Raw genomic sequence first — 13910 nt, 5'->3', positions numbered from 1 at the left:
CAATTGTGGGGGTGCTGATAGACTCTACTGTGCTGAATGGAATTGTGTGGAAGTTAATGATGGGCAGTGGAGATGGGAGGTTTCCCCTGACCTGATTGATATGAGGTTTACTTCTCCATACAACCAATGGACAGTATCTCCACTGGCCAACCAGGTTAAAATCACTTTTACCTCAAAGGGAAAAATGATAAAATGTGGATAGATGGGCTGACATGGGGCCTGATGCCCTACTAGATGCCATGGAGGGGGGTCCTGTTCCAGATCTACCTCCAGGTCGAGGCAGTGGTTAGGTCACTGGTAGGACCTAACCCAGTGTTAAATACCGCTCATCTGAGGCCCCAACCTCCCCCTCCTGGGTCTCCTAGGCCCACCTTCAAGCCATCAGGCACCACAATGACATCAGCAGCCCCAGCCACTGAAAGGCCGGGGATGGCTGCGAAACCACAGACTTCCAGCAACCCTATGTGGGAGATTGTGCTAGCTGTAGTAGAAGCCCTTAATCATACCACTCCCTCTCTCACTGACCCATGTTGGCTGTGCTACCCAGGATCCCCACCCTTTTATGAGGCTATCGGGATAAATAGTTCCTATACTCTCAACAACTCTCATCCCACCTATTGGGACGGGAGACCATGGGGACTTACTCTTGTCCAGATCTCAGCCTCTGGCATCTTCGCCCTGTAAGCTTATGCTCTCCCTCTCAAGATGCATTAAAGCTTTTCTGCAGAAGGATCCTGAGTGTGCTGCGTCGTTCTTGCTGGCGAGACGATAGCGCGGGACAATGGAAGAGACCGGTGGCCTACTTGTCTAGACAGCTAGACCCAGTAGCCTCTGGGTGGCCACTTTGCTTGTGCATCCTAGCAGCCATCGCCCTACTAGTAAGAGAAGCAGATGAGCTGACTTTTGGCCAGAACCTGAGGGTGACAGCCCCACGTACCGTGGAGGGGATTCTCCGGCACCCTCCAGGAAAGTGGATGACGAATGCTAGACTAACCCATTACCAAGGACTCCTGCTAGATTCTCCATGAATCACCTTCTCTGACCCAGTGACCCTGAACCCTGCCACCCTCCTGCCGGACCCAGACCTGTTGGCCCCCCTCCATAACTGTAGAGATATTCTCTCTGAGATCATCCAGGTACGGGTGGACCTAAGAGACACGCCGCTGCCAAACTGTGGACTAAATTGATACACAGATGGGAGCAGCTTTGTGTGTGTGGGGGGGGTCAGGAGAGCTGGACCGGCAGTGGTGACCCACAGGGAAGTTATCTGGAGTGCAGCTCTGCCCCCTGGAACCTCAGCCCAGAAGGCGGAACTTATTGCTCTCGCTGAGGCTTTAGAGAGAGCAGAAGGCAGATGGGCCAACATCTACACAGATAGCAGGTATGCCTTTGGCACTGTCCATGTCCATGGCGCCATCTACCATGAAAGAGGATTCTGTTCTGCAGAAGGAAAGGAACTAAAAAACTTGCAAGAAGTCCAAAGGTTGCTAGCTGCTGTTGAAAAACCAAAAGCAGTGGCAGTTATACACGTGCCGGGCCACCAGTCAAAGAAGACTCCTGAGGCCATTGGCAACAACCTTGCTGATGCGGAAGCTAGGAGGGCGGCCCTCTCGGACTCCATTATACTTGCAGCTCTCGAGGTGCCCATCCCTGAACTGCCAGCCCTGCCTCCAAACCCTAACTATTCCCCTCAGGACCTTGAATGGATTAGAAAGCGAGTCCCGGGGAAGGAGCTTAAGGAGGGAGGTTGGAATAGGGACCAGGAAGATAGATTAATCCTGCCAGAAGCACTAGGGCAGTACTTGCTTGCTAATCTGCACAAGTCCATCCATTTAAGCTGGAAAAAGTTGCTCAGCCTTTTTCAGTTTGCGCAGTTGGTGTTTCCTCACTAGAGCAAGGCGGCACATCAAATCACAAGGGAATGCAATAGCTGCAGCATGCTAAGACCAGCCCCCAAGGGGGTGCACCCAGCAGGTATGTGGGAGAGAGGGAGGGCTCCAGGGAGGAATTGGGAAATAGACTTCACCGAAGTAAAACCAGGAAAGTATGGGTACAGTATTTGCTGGTTATGATAGACACCTTTTCAGGGTGGGTAGAGGCTTTTCCAACCAAGCACAAGACCAGCCAGGTAGTAGCAAAAAGAATAATAGAAGAGATAGTCCCCAGATATGGGATCCCTGAGGTCATAGGTTCTGATAATGGTCCAGCTTTCATTAGTAAAGTCCTGCAAGGACTGGCCCGAGCTCTGGGGACGGATTGGAAATTGCACTGTGCGTACAACCCACAAAGCTCTGGGCAGGTAGAGAGAATGAATCGGACCTTGAAGGAGACCATCAGTAAATGGGTAATGGAGACTGGCAGCGACTGGGTGACCCTCCTACCTTTAGCTGTCTTCCCTGCTCGGATCTCCCCCTATGTGCACGGATTAACTCCATTCGAGATAATGTATGGGGGCCCTCCACCCATAACTCGGTGAGTACAGCTCCCCAGTGTGGAGGACCCAACCCCCGACTATTTGAGTGTGTTGCAAGCTCTTGCCAAGGTACAGCAAGAAATTTGGCTCCTGATCAGAGCATATCACGAGGGTGAGAGAATTCCAAGCATGGAACATGGCATAGTCCCAGGGGACATGGTCTGGGTCAAAAGACACAAGGTGAAGACTCTTGAACCCAGATGGAAGGGATCTTATGTTGTGCTATTTACCACCCCCACTGCCCTTAAGGTTGATGGCATCGCTCCCTGGGTTCATCACACCCACATTCAGAAGGCCTTGCCTCTCAAGGACCCAGAATCCTATGTGAAGGAGTGGGAGGTGTGGCAAAATCCTGCTAATCCCTTAAAGCTACATCTGAGCCAAAAATGAAGGGATTCCTGCTGATAAGCTCACTGTTATGGGCCCTCCAGAGAACAGTGGTATCAGCGGGAGCCCAGAGCATCAACCCCCACCAACTGGTACGTCAGACATGGATCCTGTGAAGTGGTGATACCTATGAGGAATGGAACCGCACCTCTCATACGGCCCTGTTGTGGACATGGTGGCCAGATCTGTATGTTGACTTAGAACTTGTACTAGGGCAATTTTATCACCTCCCCCAGAAAACCACCAGGAACAGTATTATATGAAAAAACGGGCTTTGGTTGACTCATCATCCACAGTCAACTGCCAAGCTTTGTGGGCAAATGGGTTCTTTGCTTGCCCAGGTTTTCGGACAGGTTGGTGGAGGCACAATTGTGGGGGTGCTGATAGACTCTACTGTGCTGAATGGAATTGTGTGAAGTTAATGATGGGCGGTGGAGATGGGAGGTTTCCCCTGACCTGATTGATATGAGGTTTACTACTCCATATAACCAATGGACAGTATCTCCACTGGCCAATCAGGTTAAAGTCACCTTTACCTCAAAGGGAAAAAACGATAAAAGGTGGATAGATGGGCTGACATGGGGCCTGATGCCCTACCAGACGCCATGGAGGAGGGTTCTGTTCCAGATCTTCCTCCAGGTCAAGGCAGTGGTTAGGTTGCCAGTAGGACCTCCCCCACCTGGGTCTCCTAGGCCCACTTTCAAGCCATCAGGCACTGCAATGACATCAGCAGCCCCAGCCATGGAAAGGCCGGGGACAGCTGCGAAACCACAGACTCTCAGCAACCCTATGTGGGAGATGGTGCAAGCTGTAGTAGAAACCCTTAATCATACCAGTCCCTCTCTTACTGACCCCTGTTGGCTGTGATACCCAGGATCCCATCGGGATAAATAGTTCCTATACTCTCAACAACTCTCATCCCACCTATTGGGACGGGAGACCATGGGGACGTACTCTTGCTCGGGTCTCGGCCTCTGGCACATGTGTAGGCACAGTTCCAATGTCCCAAAGCCAGTTATGCTCCTCATGCAATAACACCCCATGGGAGCAGGGGAAGTGGATTATACCCACCTCGGGCTGGTGGCTCTGTTCAAAAATGGGCCTCACCCCAGCCCTATCCACCTCTGTATTTAATGCTAATAATGAATTTTGTGTGCTTGTGGCCATTCTGCCCCATCTTTCATACTACTCTCATGAATCCCTCCTCTCCTATTGGAAGGAAAAACAGAGTCCTCTCCAGAAGAAAAGGGAGCCCATTACTTCCTTAACCATCAGAACCCTCTTCTCTGTGGGGTTAGCTGGAGCAGGGACAGGAATCGCAGCCCTAGTAATGTGAGAGCAAGGGCTCACAACCCTAAGGCTAGCAATCGACAGGGACTTAGAACAGCTCCGGCAGATGATGTTGGACCTAGAGCAATCTCTCACTTCCTTATCAGAGGTGGTGCTACAAAACAGAAGGGGCTTGGATCTCCTATTTTTAAAGGAGGGTGGGCTATGTGCAGCTTTAAAAGAAGAATGCTGTTTCTACGTGGACAAGACAGGGGCAGTCAGGGAATCCTTGACCAAGTTCAAAAAGGACCTGGAGAGGAGGCGCAAGGAGTATGAAAATAATGAAAGCTGGTTCGAGTCTTGGTTTAAGCATAGACCATGGTTTACAACCCTCCTCTCGGCCATCGCGGGGCCACTAGTAATATTACTGTTAATAGTCACAATTGGTCCATGTATAATAAATAGGTTGCTTAGGTTTGCTCAGGAGAAATTTGACACTGTCCAACTCTTGGTCCTTCACCAAAAATATCAAACTGTGGATACTGCTGAGGAGGATTCCTCAGTCTGATCAAGAAAAAGGGGGGAAATTGTAAGGGAAAAATACAGAGGGAATCAAAGATTGAAGAGAGAGAGAATTTAATAGAACTTAAGTTTAATTACTTCGTTGCTTATAACTTCCTGGGTAAGAGCCACTCAATTCTGGTACAAGGCTAGATTGAGACATAAGGGCGCCCGGAGATAGATAACGGGATGTGGGCTGCCGCCCCAGGGCGTGACCCATGATAAGTCACGTAGGCATGTGAGAGATAACAGAAAGAGGTCAGACATGCTTGTGTAAATAAGAGATTACAGAAATCAGGAAACTGACACGTACCACCCAGAGGGTCACACACATGAATTAGCTTAAATCTATAGGTTAGGTATTTTAAAGCTATTGGTTGTGTGAAAATGCGCGGGCTCTGGTACAACGGCTGTGAAAATCCTATATAAACTTTGCCTGAAGTTGCTTCAGGGTTGATTGCTCTAACCAGGCCTGCATGTCTTGGGAGGACAGTCAACCCCAGGTAGCTGGCTTAATAAAGACTTTGCTTGAATTACATCTCCGAGCTCGTACATATTGTTTTCCTGGGAAGCCCACGGAGTCTCAGACCCTAACAAAGAGAACTCCTGGGTGTTCCTGGTGATAGCTCAGCTCACCAGGCTGAAAGTAAAGCAATGACAAAAATTATGAGGTAGAACATGGTTGTGTAACAAAAATTAAGTCCTTTCCTTTAGAGTAATTGAGAATAATTAAGACATGGGTGAAAGCAGAGAGCATAGTCTCAAAGTAAGGTAGGAAGACTACTAATGAAGCAAGCTGATGAAGGTAAGGGGGCCCAGAGCAAGCAGAAGCCACGGAGTGACTAGCAAGCATTCTAATTTAGCATGCACTTCCAACTGAATTTGATAATGTGGCAAGTGATGGATATGGAGAGTGAAAATACTGTGAAGATTTTGGGGCTATGAAAATACAGGCTGTAGCACTGAAGCAATGTAGAAGGAATATGTGTTTTTCTTTTCATTTTATTTTGTTTTTTTAGGTGTTGTGGGACTGAGTCTAGACTTCATTTAATCCTATTTAATCCATTAAATTTGTGAGTCTGAATTTCATGGATTGAGTTTAGCTATGTGGATTCCTTTGGAATTTCACAGTAAAAAGATAGCATTCAATGACAAGACAGTGGCTAGCCTTTTGCTAATATTGTTGCCACTCTAGAGCAGAGGTCTTCATTGTAAACTGTAGCTTTTCTAAATCTTCAACTGAATTCCCATGATGCTCAGTGACTCTGAGCTCCTTCTGTTTTAGCTGAAACTGTCATATGACCAACACTGACCCTTGTTTTTCTATTCAGTTCACACCTCTACAGCAGCTTCATATGTGTGCTTGATCAAGCCCCCTTACCTTTTCATAAGATTATTAAATACTTGATTGCCTTTTAGACTGCATGTTTAATATTACAAAATAATTAGCATCATGTTCTCTTCTAATACCTTATTACAAATGAAGTTTTGTCAGGATTATAAAACAAATGAATTTCTTTGGACATTTTTAAAATCCTGTTACTGGTTTCCTGAACTAAAACATTTATAAGATATTGGCAATTGATATGTGGACCACGAAAGCCATACATTTTACAAACTTTTTTTTAACATTAACACTATTTAAATCAGAGGATTACACTGTAGTGAATAACTGAAGACTTTGGCATGCACTCATTTGAGCTGTTGAGAAAGATGGGAGAAGAGAGGCAGCAAACCTGTTGTATTAAAGATACAGCACTGCAACATAGCAAGTCCCTTTATTATGGAAGTAGAACTTAATTGGATGCTAAAAGATTTTGCAATGTGATGATAATGAAGAACTCCTGGAATGGGGAGGGGAACAGGAATCTTCCCCTGCCCCTTTTGCTTATCCTGGATAAGAAGTCTTTATTTTCCAAAGCTATCACATTCCTGTATAGAACTAAGGCTTTTGCATTCCTATAACCTTTGCATTTCTATTACCTTTGCTGCCTTCTGTTATCCTACTTAATTACCATGTATATGTTATGTACCTTTCCCTTGCATTCCTCACATGAGTATAAAGCCCCCACTTCCAAAACTTGAACAGGGGGTCTGACTCCTTTGATTCATGATATCAGTCCCACTAATGTCAAATTGAACACTCTCTCCTCACCTTATTTTGGTTGTTGATTTCTGATTATTTCTATAACACCTTCAGAGTGGAAGCTTTGCTGTCCTTTTCAGTGCAAGAACCAAGACTCTCCATGTCTATAATTATACTTTGTATATAGTGCTCTCTATATAAATAAATGTTGGCTCATTCTTCTATTAATGGTATTTAAGCAATTCTCTGTCCACTCTTCAAAACTGAAATTATATTTAGTAGTTTATTTTAATAAAACACTTTGAAATTGCCTTAATTTTTAAGGTTGAAACCACAAAAATTTCAGTGATTTTTTTTTTTTTACATTATGCAAGAAAATGTGTTGATAGTTTGCCAGTCCTTGGAAAGAAACAGCATGAATGCTAGTAAGCACAATGCAAGCAAAACTTTAAAAATGTAATTACTTCAAGTACCTATATATTAATATTTTAGAAAATGTAAAGTTTTTCTACTTAATATAATCAATAAAGTTGTCAAGATAAACAATGAAATGTGTATAACATTTCTTGAGAGATGAGCTAAGAAAACAAAAATAATGTCAAACAGGATAACAAAGTCAGGAGTTATTTTCAGAGAATATTATCTAATAACTCTCGTTTGGTAACTTGAGGGTCACTGGTTTAGTAACTCTGCATTGGAGTACTGTCAATATCTTATAAGTTGCTGGGAGATAAGTGGCTTAGCACCTTGTGCAAACAAGAAAATGGTAAAAGATTTTTTTAACTGTATTAGATGCTGTGTTAATGAAGACTTGTAATGATATATAAATGATGTCTCTTTGACTTAAAATTTCAAATCATTGTTAAATTATTATAAGACCCAGAAGCTTTTAAATATATGGAAGTTTAGCAATTCTAATATCTGACAAAACAGATTTCAAACTAAAATTAGTCAGACTGGATAGGAAAGGACGCTTCACATTCAATAAAGGAAAAATCCACCAACAGGGTATTTGAATCCTAATCATATATGAACCAAACACAGGGGCACATAATTTCATAAAAAAAAATGGAAATGAAACACAAAAACAAAACTAGAAAATAAATACCATTCAAAAACAACAATAAAAATAAAATAAGGTATATTTCAAATTATAATTTAAATTAATTTCATAGTAATTGTATTGAATAAAAGGACCAGACCATAAAGAAAATCTATTACATTTTTCAGAAAAAAAACCTGAAAAATTATTCTAGTAAATATAAACTAATCTATAATGATAGGAACACAAACTACTACCTGGGAGAAGAGAATATTCTAGTAAATATAAACTAATTTATAATGAGAAGAACACATAAATGTTACCTGGAAGGAGAGTTAGGAGGGCAAGAGGATTTAAATACAGGGTACAGACCATGCTCTCTATATAGATGAGATATGATTTCTTTGACATGTCAGACTGTACCTAAAAATCTATTCATTTGTAAATTATAGCTTAGTATCTGAACACTATCCTCATTAATTCCCCAGCAAATGTTTGCTGAAACTTAAGCTTACATTTTTATAAACATTGTTTGAAGACACAAGAGAAGGAAAAAATTATGGAGAAAGAGAAAAATGGAAGTTATTACAACTTTTTCTGTGCTATTCAGTTTGGGGCACTAAAATTTCTGTTTTTCTTAATGCTTATAACAATATGTACTTACCAAATAGAAGCATAACTAAAAATAAGAATTAAAGTTGAAGTTCAAGGTCAACAAGTCTGGAAAAATGTTTAATCAAAACACACTTTTATCATTAGTCTAAAAATATTTTTTAGACATTGTATCTATTTATTTGGTTTTTCAGAACAGTATTTGATAAATTTAAATTTTTGTTATATGCCTATGTAGATTAATATAGAAGGCTTTAACATGTATTAATGTCATCATTAATAATCACGTCATGTTGTTGCGCACGGGCAGGATGGTTTCACGCGCTGCGCTGCTGTTGGCTGGGGTGCGCGGGTTTTGCGCACCGCTGGGTGGGTCTCTGGCTCTCCCCGGCTGCTGGGCTCCGGCTCTGCAGATTGGCGGGTCCCCGATGGGGAGTGCAGGCTCTCCGGGGGGTTGCGCCAATCTGCAGGGGGCTCTGCTCCAAGCTGCTGGACGCTCCCTCTGTGCACGCGGTCGTTGGCCACCGGACCACGAGGGTGGGGGAGGTGCAGGAACGGCGAACACAGGATCTTTGGGAGTGAATGTTGACAGAAGGACAGCCCCCTCCGGGAAGACTGAATCACAGGCTGGTTCCAGGCGCAGTGAAACACAGGATACAGCTCCAGACAAATTTACATGTGGCGGTGGGCTTCTATCAGACTGTCAGACAATGCCTGATTATTATATAGGAAAACCTGGTAGTTTCTATGCCAGAGGTCATGTATCTGTGGCGGCCACTTCAAAGGTGAGTCAGGAAGAGAGTAGGAGGTGCCCTGCTGGAAAGGGGAGTCTCTGCATAAAAACGCCGAGCCCCTTAGACTATCCGGACATGGAGAGACTGTGACCCAAACAGCAGGGGTCCCCAACAATGTCAGATTGAACTACATTTTTAGTGAAACAAAAAATTTGCAAAGCTAACATCTAGTTCTTTGAAGAATACAGCTAACTGCTTTAATCAAGAATAAGGAAGAGAATGAATAAAAATTATCAATAATATTAAAGAGTGAGAGACATTATCAATAGAGATTTTACTGGTTTTTAAGGTGCTATGGATGGAATGGAAAGTAAAACTTCAACTCTAGTCAAGTGTACATTTTTGAAAAATTAACCTGTTGAAACCAAAGTAATATGAAACCGTCTATCTTGACACATTAAAAATCAATTAAATTCATAATCACTGTTACACAAGGAAAAATGTAGTTCAGTTTGTTCCATTGCCAAAGCCTATGGAACAAATAATAACAGCAGAATGTAGAGGTTTACAACTTAAATACCTGCACTTAAAAGGTTATGTCAGAAGATTATTGTGATTTCAGTGTCAACAGTGCTTTAATACTACATTCAGAGTCAGCCTAGGCTTCAAAAAGACCCTATATCCCCCCTTCAAAAATTTAAATATATATGTATTTTATTCATAGTACACAAAATTAGCAGAAAATAAAAGAGGGAAACTTTCTGAACATAAATTTTAAAAACACTGCAAAATATTGCAAAAATATTAAAGCCTAATTCTCCTCTGAATATAAATATTCCTGAGCAAGTTACAACATATTGGATCCACCAATACATTAATTAATGTAAAACTAACATAATTTTAACAAAAATTTACTAGCTATTTAGGCATTTTGAATGATTAGCTACTTTTTATTGTAAATTATCATGTCATCAAGATAGAGAAAAAAATCAATCACATAATCATTCTTGTAGAGAAGAAATTTGATAAAACTTTTAAAAAAGGTTACCAATTGAAAGGAAGAGAATAAAAAATGGAAATCTAGAAATAGACAAATTATCCTTTTTTTCCTTTGACAAAGATAGAGCATTGACTGAAACTCTATAGTTGACCTTACTTAGATTGGGACATTACTGAATATTTTTAGTCTGTCATGAAGAAAAAGAAAGACATCAATATCACTTGTTTGGAACGTGAACAAGAAGTCCTGGATCTTGTAATAAGGCAAGAAAAAGAGCAAGGTCACAAAGAGGTAAAACTATAACAAATAGCAAGGAAAAGAGATCACAAGATGCTATGTGCTTTTTGCATCAAGAACAGGCCCCCAAATCTCCTACTGGGGCTCATCTCTACGTGATCACCAATACTTCTCAGTAGTATCACATTGAGGACTAAGATTTTTAATACTAATGATTTTAGAGAAAATTAAAATACATACTGCGACATAGGCAATTTCTCAGTGCTAAAGATGGCTCAGCAGTTAAGAGTATTAACTGCTCTTGCAGAGGACCTGGGTTCGATTCCCACCATCCTACTGATGGCTAACCATCTGTGTCTCCAGTTCCAGGGGATCCGATGTTTTCTCTGACCTTGGTGGCCATTACACGACACTGGTGCACCTACCTACATGCAGGCATTACACTCATACACATAAAAACAAAAATAATAAATAAAAAAATGAAAAATTTAAAATGCAAACTGTGGCATATTCTGTTTCTCATATATAATATTTATGTATTCATGGCCTATAACATAACAACATAAAAGAGATAGTATAAATGCTTATGATCTTCTGATGTTAAAATTTTAGTGAATTATCTGAAAGAGCACATATTTGCTTGAAAAAGCAAATAATTCTATGGTTAAATGATAATATTCCTTTAATTTTGCAAAGAATATTTTAATAACTACGGAAGAAGTAGATACCTGATATACTAATTTCAGATAAGTGCGGACAGAGCATGTTGATTCAAACAGTAGAAGACATTCTGCTAAAAATACCTATGTAAAGGGAACAGAAGCCAGGAGGGCTGAAAGGTATTGACTGTTCTGGAAATTTCTTAAACACCTCACAAGAAAATTCATAACGCAGAGGCTAGTGAGCTATTTGAAATGTGATAAAACTGACTAGGCTGTTAAATTTTATTTTTAAAAAATGAGTATTTTTTGTATAAATGTAAATCGACTAGTTCCCTTGAATTAGTAATATAACCAAATTGTTTAAATGAAGTGATATTGCAGTAATCTGAAATATAATAAAAGAAACCATATTGCCTTTTGCAGTTTTTTTTTATTAAAAATTAAAAATTTGGAAAGAGAATTACATAATTTGAATTGTTTTGCAAAAATCAGACAGTGTGTGCTCTTATTACAGAAAGCTTTTGCAATGTGGTGGTAATTGAAAACTTTGCAGCAGGGAAAACTCTTAAGAGACAAGTATGGGGAGGTGAGCACCCTGCCCCCTATGGTTGCCCAGGATGGAAGCCTTTGTTTTCCAAATTTTTCCCATTCCTGTAACCTTTGCAGCCATATGTTACCTTGCTTAATTATCACATGTACCTCTTACTTAACTGTCACCTATGTGTTGTTTTGCCTTTTATTTGCATTTCCCGACACATGAGTATAAAAACCCTCCAAAACTTGAACAAAAGGCTGAATCCTTTTATTGTGGAATCAGTCCCCTAACATAAAATTATTAAACCTCCTTTCCTCACTTGACTTTGGCTGTTGGTCTCTTATTTTTCTGTAACACTCTTGTGCCATTTTATTGTTTTGCTTATAAACATTTGAAGACTTTCAAAATATATGCTTATTACTCAACTTGAAAATTGTTTCATTTACCTTAGTTAACATTATTAGGGCTCCAAACCACAGCAGTCCTTCCTGTCTCCAACAGGGCCTCACAGACCTCACAAGCAAGCCCCCTGAGAAAAGGGAACAAAGTTGATAAGCACCCTGGTCTTTGAATTCAAGGGAAAAAGACTCTTCTAAAAGGCAGCTTGCTTTTCCTTTGAGCTCTGAAGACAAGATAAACAGATTCCACCTTTCAACCAGAGACTTCAGGAGGTGCTTCAGCACAGCAGTTTTCTCTTATCTTAAGAGGACAAAAACAAACACTTCCTGACCCAGATCCTGGCTGAGAGACGGAAGGGAGCAGGTTTTACAAGTTCCACTTTTCTTGCCTCCCCTCCCCCCACTTTCCTGCTTCTCTCCCTAATTTTTCTAAAAAAACTTCCCACCTTCTGCACTCCCTGAAGGCCCCCTATAAAGGGCCCAGCTCACAATCCATGGGCTGACATTTTCCCTTCCCCAAAAGGAATGTGTTCCATGTGAAATAAAACTATCTCCCTGAGAGCTTTATCTGTGTCTTGGTGTTTTCTCCCAATCAACCAGATTCATGCATCACCTACTTTACCTATCAGATGGTGCCAAAACCCAGTTCTTACTTGAAGGGACCCAACTGTACCTCTCAAATGCCACTAATTTTGTTTTCAGGTACATTTCCACCCTTCCTTTCTCTCTCCTTCTCTCCCCAGCTCTTTGCTTTGTTTACGCTTCTTTCTGACTTTCCTCACTGGGGAGCATACTCGGCCTTGCCTACATCTCCTTTTGATCTCTTTCCCATTGAATTCAGTCACTCCTGGACAGCACTGCTCTCCAGACTGACCTGCTTCATCCGTTTACTACCTTGGTTCCCTTGCCTCGCATCTCGCCCCCCTCCTCCATTGCCATGGGCCTGGAAAGTCTGCTGTCTTCTATCATTTTTCCCTGTCTTTGTCTTCTTCTACTGCCTTTCTTCCTCACTTTACTTGGAATGATTTCTGATACCATTCAATCCAATTTTAGGTCTCCTCTCCTTTGCTTCCATCCATTAGGCTATCTTTCCTCTTTCCTGTAACTACTTATGGATTCCCTACACATGTAAATGTTCTGGTTCCTTCTCCTCTCTCCCCCTCCTGTACTAAAGTTTTCTACTCCCCTGCCAGCCTACCACGTGTCTGAACTCCCATACAGGCTCTGCATCACCCCAAGGTTTTATCCTTCCCACTATTCACCCCCTCCAGGCACCTGCTAAGATTGCCAGCTTGCCTGCTCTGGGGATTTTTTCTTCAACATTATAATATAATGATAAAAGTTTCCAGCTGGGCCCATTTTTAAATTCTCGTATGAATGTGACTAAAAACCCTTTAGGGGAGCCTTTCTCACTGTTTAGCTGTTTACACCCACATAGGCTAAACAGTCTGGGCAGCTTCACTTGAGCATTTAAATAATTTCTGGTGGCTTGTCCCATGGACAAACAAAAAACATTTCAAAATCCTTTTTTTCTCCTACACTTTTTCCTCAGGCAAAGAGGCTCGAAATTCTGATCTTAGGCCCTGTTGGGTGGTGCTTCAGTGCCTACTTTTCTAACTAGACCTAACCATCTTAAATTTCACTATAAATGAAAAGTCATAGGCATTGCTCCAGGCAAGTCAAATGCTTTCAGAACAACAATGCAGTGATTTATATGAACTGCTCCTTCTGCTGCGCTCATGAGTTTCTTTTCCAGCATAGCTTGTGTCTAGAAATTAAGAGATCCTGAGAACTTTGCTTCACATTCACTGCTACAGTGGTTGGTGAGAGACATGGATTCCTTTGATTTGCTTTTCTATTTGGGGCATATATATGCATGTGTGTGTGTGTGTGTGTGTGTGTGTGTGTATGTAT

Source organism: Nannospalax galili, unplaced genomic scaffold, assembly GCF_000622305.1.
Source record: "Nannospalax galili isolate Female #2095 unplaced genomic scaffold, S.galili_v1.0 scaffold960, whole genome shotgun sequence".
NCBI lineage: Eukaryota > Metazoa > Chordata > Mammalia > Rodentia > Spalacidae > Nannospalax > Nannospalax galili.
The sequence above is the reverse complement of the archived record's forward strand: the minus strand, read 5'-3'. Positions refer to the sequence as shown.